Here is a 17745-nt window from a genome sequence, read left to right as displayed (position 1 = left end):
GCAATTTATTGATTACTCCAAAAAGTGCTATAGAGAACTGGGAAACAAGGCAAAAGGAGTTGAAAGACCACCCAAAAAGAAGAAATAGATACATTTTGGAGAAATATCTATGAAGATCCTATGGAACATAACAAAGATGCTAAATGGATAGAAAAAGTAAAAGAAAGCATAAGAAATTCAAAGGTACAGGATATGCAATGGGATACAGTAACAACCAGAGAGACTGAGATAAAGTTAAGAAAAGCCTCCTAGTGGAAACCCCAGGCCCTGATACAGTACCTAACCTCTGGCTAAAAACATTAACATCTTTGCATGAAGAATTAATCATGAGTAAGAACTATTTATATGTGCACCCCAAACAGACACCAACCTGGTTAACAATAGGAAAAACAATTCCCCAGATTCAGCAAGTTCTGCATGGAGTGCCTGAATAATGCAAGAGCTGTTGCATGCAATATGGCCGACAAGCGATCCAGTAATGAGCCCCGAGACAACACTTTTCCCACATGGACACCACTGCTATATGCTAATTACCTCATTTTCTGGTGAAAACCATGCATATGAGGTGAATTAATAATCCAGGAAGCAGGCAGGTGTCTGTGCATCAGTTGTGTAACGTGCAGAAATTTATTCGGTTTCTAACTGAATACATTTCTGCATATTACAAAATGGAGGTATGACAGCTCAAAAAAAAGCATGTATTCAATGTAGTGGGCATGCCAATGGCTAAATATATGGCAAATGGCATGAAAAATAGTCGCAATTTTATAAAAAACAAGTTTTTTTTTTTTTGGCCAATCTTAGCCATTTAAGCGTAGGGCAGCGGTGTGCAAACGGGATCACCACGAAAATAAGAAAAAAGAGGGAAATGCTTTTATACCCAAATCAGCATTTTGCCATAATACTCAATAGCATGCATAAGACAACAATACCAGGGAATAGTGGTTGCTAAGGGGGAAGGCTCAGTGTGAGTGTGGTAACTATGAATTAGCATTCTGGTTTATGCAAATGAGGGGACTGATACCGAATCACAGATTTCCTCTCAGTGTTAGCTTGAACCCAACAGTGTAGGTGCAGCAACACCACTGTATAAGTCTAAGAGGTGGATGACTTCATAAGGGGGAGTGTCAAGCATGCTGTAAGCTTATTGGAGCTGTGTGGCCTCTGTTTGCTCTTGGCTAAGCAAAGCTAAGGAAGGGGGTGTGTCTGTGGCTGCCTAGCAGTGTTTACATTGCCTAAATGGGTGTGCACACCACGCACCAGGTTTTAAACAGAAAAAAAAAAAAAAACAGGAAATAGCAGCTCTGTTCACATCTGAGCACTGGTTATGTGTGGTGGGCCTCAGGGCTTAAACCAGAAGGCAATGGGAATGGAAAATAGAAGTAGGAAGGCAATCAAGGAGAACTAGCATAGCTGGCAGGTGAAATGTATCAGAATCAGCCAATTACACAGGCAGCAGCCCAGCACACTACTATAAAGTATGCATACACCTTTCAGTCAGTTTTTTCCCAAAAACTATACACCATCAGTGTACACAGATGGGGAAATTTTACTTGACAAAACTAACAAAATGTTAGGGGCTGCCGTCACTCTCATACATCAATATGGCAAGAGGCTGAGGGTGGTGAGGAAGTGAATACTGACGACCATCCCACAGTGAGGAGGAGGAGAGGAGTGTACAGACCCAGTGTAACCTACCATTCAGACCAATGGATCAATATGGACTGGAAGTATTGCCATTAACACCTCAAACACTTACCCTGTCACCCCAGGGGAATCAACTGTCTTGCAGCCTGGGAATGTAGGAGTGACAGAATGCATTGACCTGCTACAGATGGCCTACATCACTACTGAATGGCCTACAGTCCTCTGTCAAAGGCCTGTGCCTCACCCGTAGTGCCAGTGTATGGTATCTCATGGGGTCCTAACTAACAACCAAACATAGTCACTAGAACACAAATGCAAGGCCATGTTCACAAATCCCAGTAGCATGCCCACCATGTCCTACTGCATGAACTGTGGACCAATCCATAAATGCCACTGGGGTGAAGGGCCGACTATAGGGATACTTCTCAGACATTGCTCGCATAATGTTATGAAACAGATTTAATAATAGAGGGGGGTGTAGAAGCATGCACATCATGGAGTGTGTGAAGTCTGAAACTCTGATGTGTACCCATACTACCCCTGCCTGCAAGCCCAGGAATAGGTGGCTACAAACCTGCTTGTAAAACACAATATGAAGGGGAATTGACCAGATATATGAGCCCTGCCTTTGAGTAATCTGAGTGAATCTGTACAGCTGAGAGGTATGGCCACAGCAGGATATGGCCACTCTAAGTCAATATATGTACAAGAAAGGGATCCTCAGCCACCATACTACCAAGGTGCTGGGCCATTTACACAGAGCCATCAGCAAGTGTCTGTATCTACCCCCACCACAATGGCAGTAGTGTGCAAGAATGTGTAGGCTGTGGACCACAATACTGGACTCAGCTGCATTCATCTTGTATTTCTCAGTAAATAACTGTGAGCAATTAATCTCATCTGTCAGTAGATGATGACCACAATACATCACAGTGTAAAACAGTACATATGTCTGAATATCTCTGCTAACACCAACCATGCAACACAAGCAGCACAGACAGCAATAGTTACAGTATCCCCTTATCTTTCACCCATTGTGACTCCATATTGTCAATCTATCTACAGATATCCTGCAGAGACAGGTTGCTAGCTGTAGGTGTAGAACACCAAAGCCTTTACTGGAGTACAAACCTCTCTGGAATGGATTCACACACTCAATACAGAAGGTCATCCTGGGCATGCAGCCCATGTCTGACAACACAGTGGACTATACATATCTGTCATCTGCAGATGTCTGTGCACACACACCAAATTGCACACCAATTATGCTTCACAGACACATTGGATAGGAATACTCACACATATCTAAGGCCAACAGACTATATATGTCAAATATACATACACAGAGACGTGAGGAAGAGAGAGACAGACAGTGACATAGAGAATGCCATTATGAGGGTTGTCCCACCCACTACACATCCAATTGGCCTATATCACATGATGTGCTGATGTCAATCACTATATACATTCCTTTTGGTAGCCCTCAGCCCTATAGTGTTTGTGGCGTTTGTGATAACTGTGTAACACGATTGTACAAATAGGTATTCATGTAGCATTTGTAAACTCAGTCCTGTCAAATGTGAAGCAGTGAGTGTGTGTGTGTGTGTGTGTGTGTGTGTGTGTGTGTGTGTGTGTGTGTGTGTGCGTGTGCGTTTCCAGAGGAATGATTTATGGCCCCTTTGCACAGACTGCACTTCCCATTGCCCATGTTAACATCCCTGCTGATGACAGTCACCTTGAAATAACTCCTTGGGTAAGTCTCAACCCTATAAATTGTGTGGTGATTGCAATAACTGCGTAATACTGTAGTGTAGTAAACTAATTACGTAAGTGTTCTAACTCCAGACATGACAACTGTTAAAGTGTGTGTGTGTGTGTGTGTGTGTGTGTGTGTGTGTGTGTGTGTGTGTGTGTGTGTGTGTGTGTGTGTGTGTGTATGCATGTTTGGAGAAGAATGCTTTTGAGGCCATTCACACTCACTACACATCCCATTGCCCTACTTTAGCACTCCTACAGATGTCACTCACCTTGAAATAACCCATTGGCAAAATCACAGCCCATACACTCTGTGGCATGTGCAGTAACTATGTGATACTATAGTGAAACAAGCTAGTTAGGTAGGAGTTCTAATCCTGGCCCTGGCAACTGTGAAAATGTGTGCGTTTGTGTGTGAGAGTGTGTGTGTCTTTTTTGACACCTGATTTTGTGGACATTCACACTTACTGCACTTCCCATACCCCTCCTTTAGCCCTGCTGCTGATGTCACTCACCTTCAAAGATACCTTTGGAGAGCTCTCCAACATGTAAACTCTGTGGCACGTATGATAACTGCTTAATACCATAGTGTAGTAAACTACTTAGATAGGGGTTTTAATCCTGGTCCTGGCAACTGTGAAAATGTGTGTAGTTGGGTATGAGTGTGTGTGTCTTTGATGACACTTAATTTTGTGGACATTCACACTTAATGCACTTCCCATCCCCCTCATTTAGCCCTGCTGCTGATGTCACTCACCTTCAAAGACACATTTGGACAGTTTCCAACATATAAGCATTGTGGCACATGTGATAACTACATGATACCATTGTGTAGCAAGCTAGTTAGGTAGGAATTCTAATCCTGGTCCTGGCAACTATAAAAATGTGTGTGAGAGTGAGTGTGTCTTTGATGACACCTGATTTGGTGGACATTCACTCTAACTGCACTTCCCATACCACTCCTTTACCCCTGCTGCTGATGTTACTCACCTTCAAAGATACCTTTGGACAGCTCTTCAACATATAAGCTCTGTGGTGCATGCGATAAATGTGTAATACTATAGTGTAACAAACTAGTTAAGTAGGAGTTTCAATCCTGGTCCTGGCAACTGTGAGAGTGTGTGTGTCTTTGATGACACCTGATTTTGTAGACACTCACACTTACTGCACGTCACATAACCTTCCTTTAGCCCTGCTGTTGATGTCACTCATCTTCAAAGATACCTTTGGAGAGTTCTACAAAATATAAGCTCTGTGGCATGTGTGATAACTGCGTAATGCCATAGTGTAACAAACTAGTTAGGTAGGAGTTTTAATCCTAGTTCTGGCAACTTTGAAGACGTCTATGAGAGTATGTGTATCATTGATAACACCTTTTTTTGTGGACATTCACACTTACTGCACTTCCCATACCCATCCGTTAGCCCTGCTGCTGATGTCACTCACCTTCAAATATATGTTTCGACAGTTTTCCAACATATTAACTCTGTGCTGTGTGTGATAACTGCGTAGAACCAGAGTGTAGCAAACTAGGTAGGTAGGAGTTCTAATTCTGATCCTGACAATTGTGAAAATGTGTGTGCTTGTGTGTGACAGTGTGTGTGTCTTTGATGACATCTGATTTTGTGGAAATTCACACTTACTACACTTCACATATGCCTCTTTCAGCTCTGATGCTGTTGTCACTCACCTTCAAAAATACCTTTGTACAGCTCTCAACATATAAGCTTTATGGTGTGTGCGATAACTGCATAATACCATTGTATAGCAAACTAGTTAGGTAGGAGTTCTAATCCTGGCCCTGGCAACTGTGAAAATATTTGTGTTTGTGTGTGTCTTTAATGACACCTTATTTTGTGGACATTAACACTTACTGCACTTCCCATACCCCACCTTTAGCCTTGCTGCTGATGTCACTCACCTTCAAAAATACCTATGGACAACTCTCCAACATATAAGCTCTGTGGTCCATGCGATAAATGCATAACACTGTAGTAGCAGTATATAGCTAGGTAGGGGGTTGAAACTCAATGATGGCAAGTGTGTGTGTGTGTCTCATCAGTATTCTGTGGGGATGGGGGTGTGATTGTTTAATAACAGGATCCAATGTAGGGTGGGTTTTACTACATTTTCATATTGAGGACTCATATGCCCCAATGTCACATCACAAGGCCAATAGTTTTCAAACACCACAGAGGTTTTTGTACACAATCCACAGCCATAAAAATGTATATAGGCAACCATTATAATACCCAGAGACCTCTCTCCACCCACAGATCATATACAAAAATGCTTGCTTCTTTGTCTCTTCCTTGCTTTCATTCTCTCTGCTCCCTCCCCCATTAGATGTGGAAAAATGCATCTGTTTTGCATAGGCAGCAGCTTGACTTTGTTAGGTAATGTTCATGATCAGCTGATGGCCTGTGCATGAATTGGAGTCCCCTACTTGCTAATTGCATGTGGAACAGCTGTGGTATCATTCCTATAGCCAAATGCATGGAATTACAGTCCTATAACTTAGCACTGCAAGTGGGTGTTGGCCCTTTTCCTTCACTGTGAGCAGGACTTCATATGGGTGTCTGATTAACAGAACCACAGAGGGTAGTTGGTAATACCTCTTACAACAAACACTGTGGAGACAGGCCAACAAACTGGAGAGGGATGTTCCAGACATGGGGACAGAATGTAAGTATTGCTGTTCTACATTTGAAGTAATGTTGGTTTAACAGGGTTTGTGTGGATATGGCTGTTCTGCATGATTAAAAGTCTGGCATGACAGTGTTATGTGGTTGAGAAAACACTCACCTGTAGGGCTATCTGCAGACTGACCAGAGTTTGGAGTCTCAGATGTGGTGTGTTACTCACACATTTTCTGCCTTTATAAATGTAGTAGCATACTATGATGCTTGTAGTCAGCAAATGGTAACATTCATGTGTGTTACTGACTTCATATCCCTCAAAAGGGATATGTTACAATAAACCCTGTTACACCAGCAATTTTCTCAGTGTATAATAGCAATATCTCAATAATAGCCATGTGTTTGTGCCTCTGTTCCCCAAGTCTGTCACCCTTTGTCCATATGTCATGCAGTAAGAGGTGCATATGTACAGTATATCATTATTTACTGACATCATTTGTGATATCAAGCCAGTGATATATCAGACTGCCAGACATGTTATGTATAGGAGGCCTTATATCTGAGGACAAAGCCTAGACATTCATTTGTAGTCTGTACAGTGGTGAGGTCTGTGTACTTATGGTGATTGTTGACAGAGTGTCAGTATTGTGTAGCAGTGTATTAACAATATGTTATTTGGCCTGTGTACAGACTGGGGTATATGTCAGTGTTCTTGGTCCTGTTCTATCTGATGTTGCATGCTGCTCCAGTTTCTGATACCCTATCAGCCTATATGTTTGTAGGGCCAGACTGAGACATGTCCCATACCACAGTCAGGTATCAGACTACACTGTGAACTGGGGCCAGTATATGTAGGGTTAGTGTGTGAGTAGCAGACATGATGATGGCTTTTGTTCACATAGTCCATATACTGTACTATTACTTAGGCTTACCATTATGTGACTGTGACTGTTGAGAGTGGTTGTGGGTATGCACTTTCACACATCTGTTAGTCTGTGCTGTTACATGCCTGTAGTGCCTGCTACATTTGCAATTACACGTGTATTCCCCCATAGGTAAATTGGGTTAGTGTTGTGGCAGTCTGCCTATAGTATAGACAGTGCTTGGTGACATGCCTAGCAGCGCAGTGTATTTAACCTAGTGTGATGTTAGGTCCAGATATTTGTCAGATGTACTGTTGCCTGGCCATACGTGTTGTGTATTTCTGACAAAGCAGTGGGCTGCTGTGAGGATGTATGTCACTAACTAGTGGGAAGTATGCGGGTGTGGGACCTCTGCTCCTCCAGTAAATATGTGTTAGGATAGACAGGAGGGTGTGAATGCATCAACTGTATGAGCTTATCTACTCCGGTATTTGTGATATATCCCAATTTTCATGGCTGTAAACATCCCCTTTGTCAGGCTTGTTTCACATTTCTTGCACTAAGAAGTTCTGTGTATAACTCATGACTGACCAGACTGTTTCAGACTGTCCATGTTTATTGCTCATATTTCTTCTGTATTCTACAGGATCATTACTATAATTTGTGTGGTACTTCACTATGATGATTTTATAATGTCTGTTAGTAACTGATGGCGTACATGTCAGTTTCAGATGACCCTTCCTTCACAACATGTGTGTTGACACAACCTCGTCACTGTAGCAACATTCTACATTTATAACTGCAATACATACATTATGTTCCCTTGCACTAAGATGTTGAGTTATGGTGCTGAGGTATGACTCCACTACATGTCATGGGTATATGTTTATATATATATATATATATATATATATATATATATATATATATATATATATATATATATACATGTGTATGTATATGTATATATGGATCTACTACACAAAAACGAAAGCCAATTACAACGAAACCCAAAACACCGAGACCACATGCATGAAACAACATAACACCGAACATTCTCAACAACGAAACTCAAAATCACGAAATTGTAAAACACACACACACACACACACACACACACACACACACACACACACACACACACACACACACACACACAACTGCCCCAAACACCCTAACACAACATCCTACAATAGAGATAGGCAGGGGGCAAGCCCCTCTGCACCCCCACACATCCCCTACTTTAATATTCTAACTCCGAGGTCGCACAGACACACAAGGCAAACTCACACTAGCACATTACAGTCCCTCACACACACACACACCCACACACACACCCACACACACACACACACACACACACACACACACACACACCAGAGTCACGACACACATTTACACAAACCATTACCCCTCAAAAATACACTTACACATCCATACTAACCTGCACCGCAACACCAGAAGCGCTAACTCAAAATCCTGTAATGTTGGGATTTTGAATTTCTCTCTTCTGGTCTTTCGGTGTTATGCGGATCCGTACATCTGGTCTTAGTGTTCTGGGTTTCGATCTTCTGGGCTTTCATGCTTTTGAAGTAGACCCATATATATATATATATATATATATATATATATATATATATATATATATATACATATATACATATATATATATATATATATATATATATATATATATATATATATATATATATATATATATATATATATATATATATATATATAAATATCCTTTTATGTGTAAACATGAGTGTTGTATATACCTTCTCAGATGTATCCACCATATTATTCTCATATGTGTATATTTACATATAAGAACAGAACTGATTCAACACTATATTCACTTACAAGTACTAAACAATTGTAGTAGTCAAAGCAGTTGTTCACTGCTATTCGGTATGTGTACTGAATGATATATTTAAAAAAGCAACAGATATCCTTACAGCTCAGATGGCTTAGTCTTTAAGTGCTGTGAGCATAGTGTACAGGATCCTGGGTTCAAGACCTGCATGGTTTATTTATTTGGTTACTGTGCAGAACAAGGGCTGATGGAGGTAGGGGGATTAAAGTGCTTTAAAGCGGCTTTATGTGGGTTTGTGTGAAGCTAAGCACTGCTAACATGCGGTTAAACGAATATGTGCTTACACCATGTAGGCTTTGCTTACCAGTGCACAAATCCGCTTAGCATTTACATTTAAGCAATGCTTACACCTGCTGTGCATAGCCCAGCCCTGATAACCAGTGATCATATTCCAGTCTGATCAAATAGCAGGGTAATGACATATTTAATAAGTGTATTTGATTCTATGTACATAACATGTTTCTATGTGCTGGCATTACAATAACAAGTGGTGTGAGTATACTGTATGGGACAAGTGAGTATACATGGGTAGTACTGCAATCTTTTCTCTTTGTATGTATTTCATACTTGGGTAGTATCTTAGGTTATATGCAGTCACACTTTTATGTATTGTATCGATATGTTACTACCTTTAACAGTGCTTTTCCAAGTAAGAGTAGATTGCAGATTGTAGTACTGGAACCATATACCCCTGCATGCAAAGCTGGACTCTGAGTACTGACTATCATGTTCTTGGTGTTTGAGCTGTATGTTTTTATGTATCTCCTATTGGATATTGATCTGATATGTTGATCTTAACTGTAGAAAACTTTGTTTTCAGGACATGTCATTGAGGATTGTTGTCATGTAGTAATGGCATACCTATTAGTTTCAGACATCTATCTGTCAAACCATTCATCCTAATGCATAACCTGTTGGCTAGCTACTTTCTGTCTGTCCTCTGTACAGATGTGCATATGCCAGATATTCTTCTTGGTTGCTTACAGACAATTTCTGATTGACTGACACTGACATGTCTGCCCTGCTGTGTTATGAATGCCACAACTAGGAAAACCCACTCTGTATGCACCACATGCCATGAATACCTCAACCAGACTACCACAGTCAACAGAACATGTTTGGCTACAGTTCCCTAACCCAGACACTGGCCATGTTATGCAATACATGTTGCATACATGCCAACTGGAGCACCTCACTGGCCCTCTTCAAGAGAAAACCAGATGAGTGGATGTTGAATTTTACTGTCAATCTGAGGATCACTCAAGTGGCATCAGTTGATGGCCTGCTGACAAATGCCAGGCACCATGATACCAGTGTACTCACATGCCCTACTCTTCTCATCTCTTCATGGACATTAGCCTTGTACACACCTAGAAACACCTGCACATATGGACCTCAGTACTGACAAATGTGTCTGTTTGCATTACTGAGTATAACAGTGTAGGTGAAAATATTCTGAGGACCTTCTCTCCCACTACACCCCCATTGCTATACTTAGAAAGGGCCGCTGCTGTAATTCACATTAAATGTACCTTGTGACAATCTTCACCCTATGGGCTACTTGAAGCTTGCAGTACCAGAATAACACTGTTTTACAAATGGGTAGATAGGCATGGGTTACACTCTGTACCCTGGCAAATGTGAGTATTTGTGCATGTGTGTGCATGCGTGTGTGTGTGTGTGTGTGTGTGTGTGTGTGTGTGTGTGTGTGTGTGTGTGTGTGTATGTGTGTGCAATTGTGTGTGAGTGTGCATATTCGCAGAAGAGAGAATTTTGAGGCCACAATCTCCAAATACATTAAATCTTGCCATACATTATAAGGGATGGTGAAGTTGCTGACATTAGGAGACTCATGACAAAACCCTCAGCCTTCTATCCCTGTGCCATGTGCAATAATTGCATATCCCTTTAGTAGCAATAATTAGATATATGCCAGGGTTTGTATTGCAGTCCTGGTCACTTTGTGATTGTGGGTATGTCAGAGCATTATCTCGGATTTCAATGAGTACAATATCCAATGTGGGGTGGGTGTCCTGGGTATACTGTCTTTACATCATGGTACCCCCAATACATGTCCCAAGGTCCACTGTATGAGGACCGCTGTCACCATCAACCATACAGGTAACTGATGACAGTATCCAGCCCAATGATGCATGCGCTGTGTGCAAAACCTCTGTAACAGTATAGACTCACTGACAAGATAGTCAGCACTGCTAAACCCAGGTCTGTCAAATGTGTCTATGACTGTATATGTTTGTCAATGTGTTTATGACAGTATGTTATACTATGTATTGAACATTAATACCCAATACATCCCCCATTACCATACTGTACAAGGCCTGGTGATGGTGTTCACTTTACAGAAAGCTTGGGACACACCTCACCCTACAAGCTCTGTGGTGTGTGCTATTAAGGCCAAACACATTAGTAGCAATAAGTACCTGGGTAGGAGTTCTACTCTCAGTCTTGCCAAGTAAGTGTGCGTGAAGGGATCTACTTCAGTTTGCAGAGAATGTATTTACCAGGGGATCATTTGTCTAGGAACTAACTGGCAAAAGGTAACATTACAAAGCAAATATCTTGTGGAAATTAATTTCATCAAAACTAGTAGTGGATGTGTAAATGCCCTCTTTCCCACTGTACAGCTGTACAGTGATACTGGAGTTTGTATATATAGTTGGGTGCAGTTGTTGTGGGCACAGCCACACACATTGGGTTTATTGTTGTGTGTACCCCCCCCCCACTTAGTGTCCTGTTTTACTGTACAGTTTATGTTAAGAGGTTAAGTATTTGTTAATCACAATATGTGTGGTTCTACTCCACCCCACACCCTCCAAAGTGGGGGGCTGTGCCCCCCAAACCAGCACACTTATGTTTACCAACTCCAGGACTGCACTACATTGGGGAAGAGGACGTATACCCTGCCAGTACCATTTTCAATGACATTAAACTGGCGGACTGATTATTTACTGATGTGATGTTTTGGCAATTTGGTTCTCTGCAAAATGAAGTACATCCATGTGAACAGTATTCTCTGTGTACTGCATCAATATAAAAGCCTCTGTGTGTGTGTTATTCACAAACATTTGGTGTGTGCCACTCAGTACATTTACCATTGTCTGCTGTAGAAGAGCTGCTTACATTAGCCACCATGCACTCACCTGTATACACCCCTCAGACCTATCAGCCATGTGGTGCATACAGTAACTATTATACAGGCCTTTTACTTGTGTTCAGCTGTACCAGGGATATGACACAGTCAATGTGCCACCACAGTGTAACACCCCTTGTAGGAAAGGATAGCAGACTAACATCCTCCTGACACACAGACACCTAGAACAAAAACAGAATACATTATGGAGACCACAGTCAGTTAGACTTAATAACAGCAATAATGCATCATGGCGGGACAGCTACACATCCTGACATGTAAGCATTAAACTTTCCAGATGAAAACATGTTAAACAGCATTGCATTGCTAAATTTTAATACATTCACCCTGTGCATCAGAACCATATCAGCATGTCCCTGCATCAATGGTATGGATGACAGGGATGTGGCATAGGTATCATATGCACAGACTGTGGTGTTGGTTTGTCAAGGGCCTGTGCTGAGCCATTTGGTTGACATCATGTGTGTGGGTTAGGGGGTTCTTTATTAAATGGCCTATGCAGATGTGGTGTGTGTAGGTATTGTGTTGGTGATGTGTGTGTGTGTGTGTGTGTGTGTGTGTGTGTGTGTGTGTGTGTGTGTGTGTGTGTGTGTGTGTGTGTGTGTGTGTGTGTGTATGTATGCACACAGTTCTGCCATGTGGCTGCCCTATACAGGTTTATGTTGGACAGCTGTGGACCATACATGGCAGGGTATACAGTTCACCGTGTATGGCCACGGACATGGGAACTGCACCTGCCAGGGGTTGCACAGGCGCTACCAAGCAGAAGCCCAGATTTGGTACTCTCCCATGATGATGACAACTGTCCGCTGGATCCACGTCCCTGTTGGGACCATGTGCATATAGCCTGCTGCATTGTGGTTTGGACAGCACCCCCCACTGCAGTGTTGGTGCTGGTACTTCCACTACGGGGTGGGGGTCATGAGATGTTGCATGTCCATGTAGACCTCCACCTGTTGGTGTTGCTGACCTACGTGCATGTGGCTGGTACCTTATTCCCAGCACATGCTCTACCACAGACACCACACATTCAAGAATTCCCACCATCTCACCAAACCATCTGTCCATGACCTTTGCAAAATAACCTTGGGCATCTGCAAGATCACAGATGTAGTCATGTGCAGCAGGAAGAGTAGCCCTCTGCAGCCTCAGACCATCTCTGCTGTAACAATCCATACATGCTTGTGCCTCCATGATGGCCCAAAACATGTGTCTGGTGACACCTGCTGTGGCACTTCTATCAGAGGCATGATGGCCAGCAGCCCTCCTATGAGCACCCCTGTACATTTGTCTGAATGGGACCTTGCCAGTCATCTGGCTATGGCTGCTGTACAGACACACTTGCCATAGACACTACATTTTCCTGTCCCATGCCACCACCTGCCAACTGTCCCTCATCTATGGCAACTGGTGTTGGGGTATGTATGGCCATTGTGACTGTGTGCGGGATGGGGTGGATAAAAGTGGGATGTCAACCAATGGCACAGATTCAGCCCCTGACAACTCTGCCTGTGCCTCACTATACCTATCGTCATTGTCAGAGTCTGTATGGACACTAACCTCATTTTGCCTGCAGGAGGGACCCTGAACCACCTCATCACCTGTGAGGGGCAGACAAGAAATGTAAATTAAGACCTGTACATTATGGTTTACTTCTACACACACACACACACACACACACACACACACACACACACACACACACACACACACACACAAACACACTTACCTCTCATTACCCAACACTCAACATGCATGACATATGGAACTCAACAGCATGCAAAATTATACTCTGTGATGCATGAGTTGTATTATTAGGTGATGCCCTTTCCCATGGAACACACTGCACCCATGTACACAGTATTGCTGTGCACCTGTACAGCACACTGGCATGCATGTTGCACAATACCTCACAAGTGTACACACCATTGCTGAATGTGTATATTTGTGGCAGTTATGCTTGCTCTGTTTCTCATAGCCCCTATGTGTTTGTCTGACACATATCTGGGATGATATAAGGACTGATGTCAATAATTAATGCCTGACCTTTGATTTGCAGAGCTCATCTTCAGCAGTGTATGTATGTGCAATAAAGATTGTAGTACTGGAACCATACACATCTACATGCAAAGCTGGACTCTTGTATCTTGTTCTTTGAGTTTGAGCTATATGTTTATATGTATCTCCTATTGGATATTGATCTGATATGCTAATATTAACTGTAGACTACTATGTTCTTTGGATTTGTCATTGGAGACTGCTGTCATGTTGTAATGGTATACTTTTCAGTTTCAGACTTGTATCTTTCAATACATTCATCCTAGGGCATAACCTGTTGACTATCTACTTTCTGTCTGTCCTCTGTACAGATGTGCAGATGTCAGGTGTTGCTACAGCCATACCACTATGTAGGTGCCCTCATTGTATTTTGCTATGGGCCTGGACACTGCTGCTTTTTCTGACATATGGGACATTCCTTAATGTGTGCCTTGCCCCATGTCCTTGCCTGTGTGAGGGATATTACAGAGGTGGTAGCCTACAGATTCACATACAGTGGGTGGAAGTATGTCACTGGACAGGACATGTGGAGACAGCCAACCAACATGGGGAACATACCCCCAGATTTGTGAACATATTCTCTATGTCATCAGTGCTGTTATACACATGGTGGATTGATAACTTGACAGGGTTTGTGTGGACATGCATTTACTGTGTGATATCATGACTCACAGTGATATGTCTCTGACATACCTCTCCACTGGCACACTGTCCACAGACTTGCCACATGTCTGCCTGTCATGTTTTGTGTGTTCACCAGACAGTTGGTGTCCTTGGTATATCAGTTGTGGACTCTGGGGAATGCAGTCAGTAATTACTCATATCTATTGGTATTACCAACGTCATTTTCCTCATAAAGGCTGTTACAACAAACCCAGTGACATCTGCAACTGTCTCAATGTATGACAGCAGTATGTCCAATCTACCCCTGTGTTTGTGCCTCTGTTCCTACCTAGTGATATAGGAGTTGATGCCAAGCTTAGTGAGTGGTGAATGTTATCAAAGGCTTTGGCATGATCAGTGTAGACTGTAGTTGTCACCTTGCCTTCATCCACAGCTCAAATGAATGATGGCAAGAGGTTAACCAGGTTGAATGAGCAGGTATGATCTACCCTTCACAAACGTAAACTGTGTGGGATTCTGAGTCTGCAGATTCCCATATCCATGTTTATTAGGTGAATGATGATGCATTCCATAGCTTCTCATAACAGACTTGTCAGGCAGTTGTTGTGGTATTTCCCAGGGTCTGTAGTTACACCTCATTTGTGAGGAGGGGTGACTGTAGCAGTACACAATTCAGTAGAGACAAAGCCTGTGGTGAGGCTTTGCTTTAACAGGGCACACAGGTAAGTTGCCATGTCACTCTGTAGTTCATGTAAAACACAGCTGGGGATATTCTCAGGTCCCAAAGAGGCTGTATTCTTGGCCTTGGACCGTGGTGTTGTAATCTGTGCTGCAGTAATACTGGGTGCCTGGCGATGTACTGGTATTGTGATTGGTCCTTTGGGGGGAGTGAGGGGTACTGTTTGCACTCAAGATGCCAGCCAGTATATTGGCATTATTTGTTGGCTCAATCTGGGAGGTACCATTGTCTAGTTGCTCAAAACAATTCTTGGTATTGCCATGGTGATTCTTGACATAACTGTATGAGACCTTGTTGTTGTCTTTACTATGTGCTCCAAGTCTGTTCTCACAGCTAACTTTGTAGTATTTGATGAGGGATCTCAACTATTCATTGAGGGTGATAAGGGTTTATTTCCTGTGTTTGGAATTCACTTATTCCACAGAAGTTCCCTCCTTCTGTTGTATAGTTTCTTTATGGCAGGGGACCACCAGTTCAGCTTCCATTTTTTGGAGGTGAGGATCCTCATTGTATTAGGTAAGGCAGTAACCATGCATTTGTGTACATGTTCATAGTGCATTGTTGTTTGATTCATCTGTCATGCAAGTAGTCTCCATTGACATGGCTGCCATGAGGTTAGCCACCTCTGCTTTTATGAGGCCATAGTTAGCTTTGGAAAGGCTTTTCATGGTAGTTACCTGTGCAGTGGGGGTAAGATGGCTGTGGAGTTCCAAAGGTGATTACTTTGTGTTCAGATATAACACGTGAGGTGTTGACTACTGGTGTAGAGCAACAGTCACCCATGTTAGAAAGGACCAGGGCAATGTGATGGGCATGTGCATCAGTACATGAGAAGCCTTACCACTTAATGGTGAGGTAGTTGAAGTCAACCAGTATGAGAGTGTTAAGGAAAAAAACTATCTTACACTTGTTGAAGGTTTACCAGTGGAAAAATGAAGCAAACAAAGAAGAAAACCTCTGGTATTCCACCACAGCAAAAATCCACCACACTAGAGTCCTGTGTCAAACAGCAAACAAATTTAATGAAAAAAGTAAAAGCAGCATTAAAATTCTATAGTGATAAAACGATAAGCGCTTTCAGCTATTTAGCCTTCTTCAGATCGTTATCTTTTGGTAGCAATGCTTAATATTTATACTAAAAACTAACCAACAAGGTTTAAAATCAATTGACTTCTAAGCCAATCATGTCACTTCATTAGAATATCCAATAATCTTTCTTTGCACTACTAAGTAGCCAATAGCTATGATTTAAAATTGGCACCAAAAATATGCTAATATACTATGTTGGCCCTTCCTACTTCAGCTATATGCTAATGTGCACTTCTCTACCTGTTTTTTTACTGGCTATAAGTGCCCCCCCACACCCCCCAATGTGGGGGCTGTGCCCCCCACACCCCCCTTACTTTATATACTAACTCTAGGGTCGCACTACAGTGGAGAAAAGGCCATTTATAACTTTCAACAAAATTAGTTTCAGTCAAGTGAGTTTTCAGTGAAGTGAGCTTTCAGTGAAGTGGTCATAGTAGTTTCATTTTCAATCAAGTGAGTTTTGAATCAATCGTAGTAGACCCATATATATATATATATATATATATATATATATATATATATATATATATATATATATACTTTTCTGTATATATAGACTTTTCTGTATATGTAGACTAGCTACTTATTCTACTGTATTACTGCCTCGTAAATCATTTTTCAGTTGTGCAGTTGCCTTGCTTCATTTAAAAAGTTTTAAATTGCTAATTTTGTAGAGTTTTAATTGCATTTACTGTTTAGGGCTACATACAAGTGTGTTAGCCTTTTCTGTGTTTTTTTGCTGTATTATTGCATTGTTTAGCCTGTTTTAACAAAATAATAATAATAATACCATCTTGTTTGCTCGTTTTTAGCCTTTCCTAGCTAGTATAGTTCAAATCCCAGACTTTGCTGTTTTCAGGACTTTATTTTCTGTGTTTTGAGTTATCCAGACCTTGCTGTGGTAGAGGGAAGTCTTACTGCTTACCAGTGGGAGCAGTGAGCATTGTGCTGCCTATCTAACAGTAGAGGAGTGGTTTCCAGCTCTGAAATTGTAATTTTATTAGCCATTTTGGGCTGATTTCTATCCTTTTCAACTTTCTGGCTTAAAAACACGTGTGTTTGTGCTTTGGTCGCATCGTGCAGCACAGTGGGGCTACAGTTAAACTATTCCAGGAGCCAGAAAGTCTGCTCTTCAAAATTTCCCTTAGAAATAGCTGGTTTCTCAGTAGTAGCACTAAAATTTGAACCCCTGTGACTAGCACTTTCTCTAGAACCTGCTAGAAAGCACTAGTAAGCCTTAAACTGATACAAGCACTCAAATCTCCTTGTTAATAAGGAGA

The sequence above is a fragment of the Protopterus annectens genome, chromosome 1.part0, assembly GCF_019279795.1.
Source record: "Protopterus annectens isolate FY-2018-M chromosome 1.part0, PAN1.0, whole genome shotgun sequence".
In the NCBI taxonomy this organism is placed as follows: Eukaryota; Metazoa; Chordata; order Ceratodontiformes; family Protopteridae; genus Protopterus; species Protopterus annectens.
The sequence above is the reverse complement of the archived record's forward strand: the minus strand, read 5'-3'. Positions refer to the sequence as shown.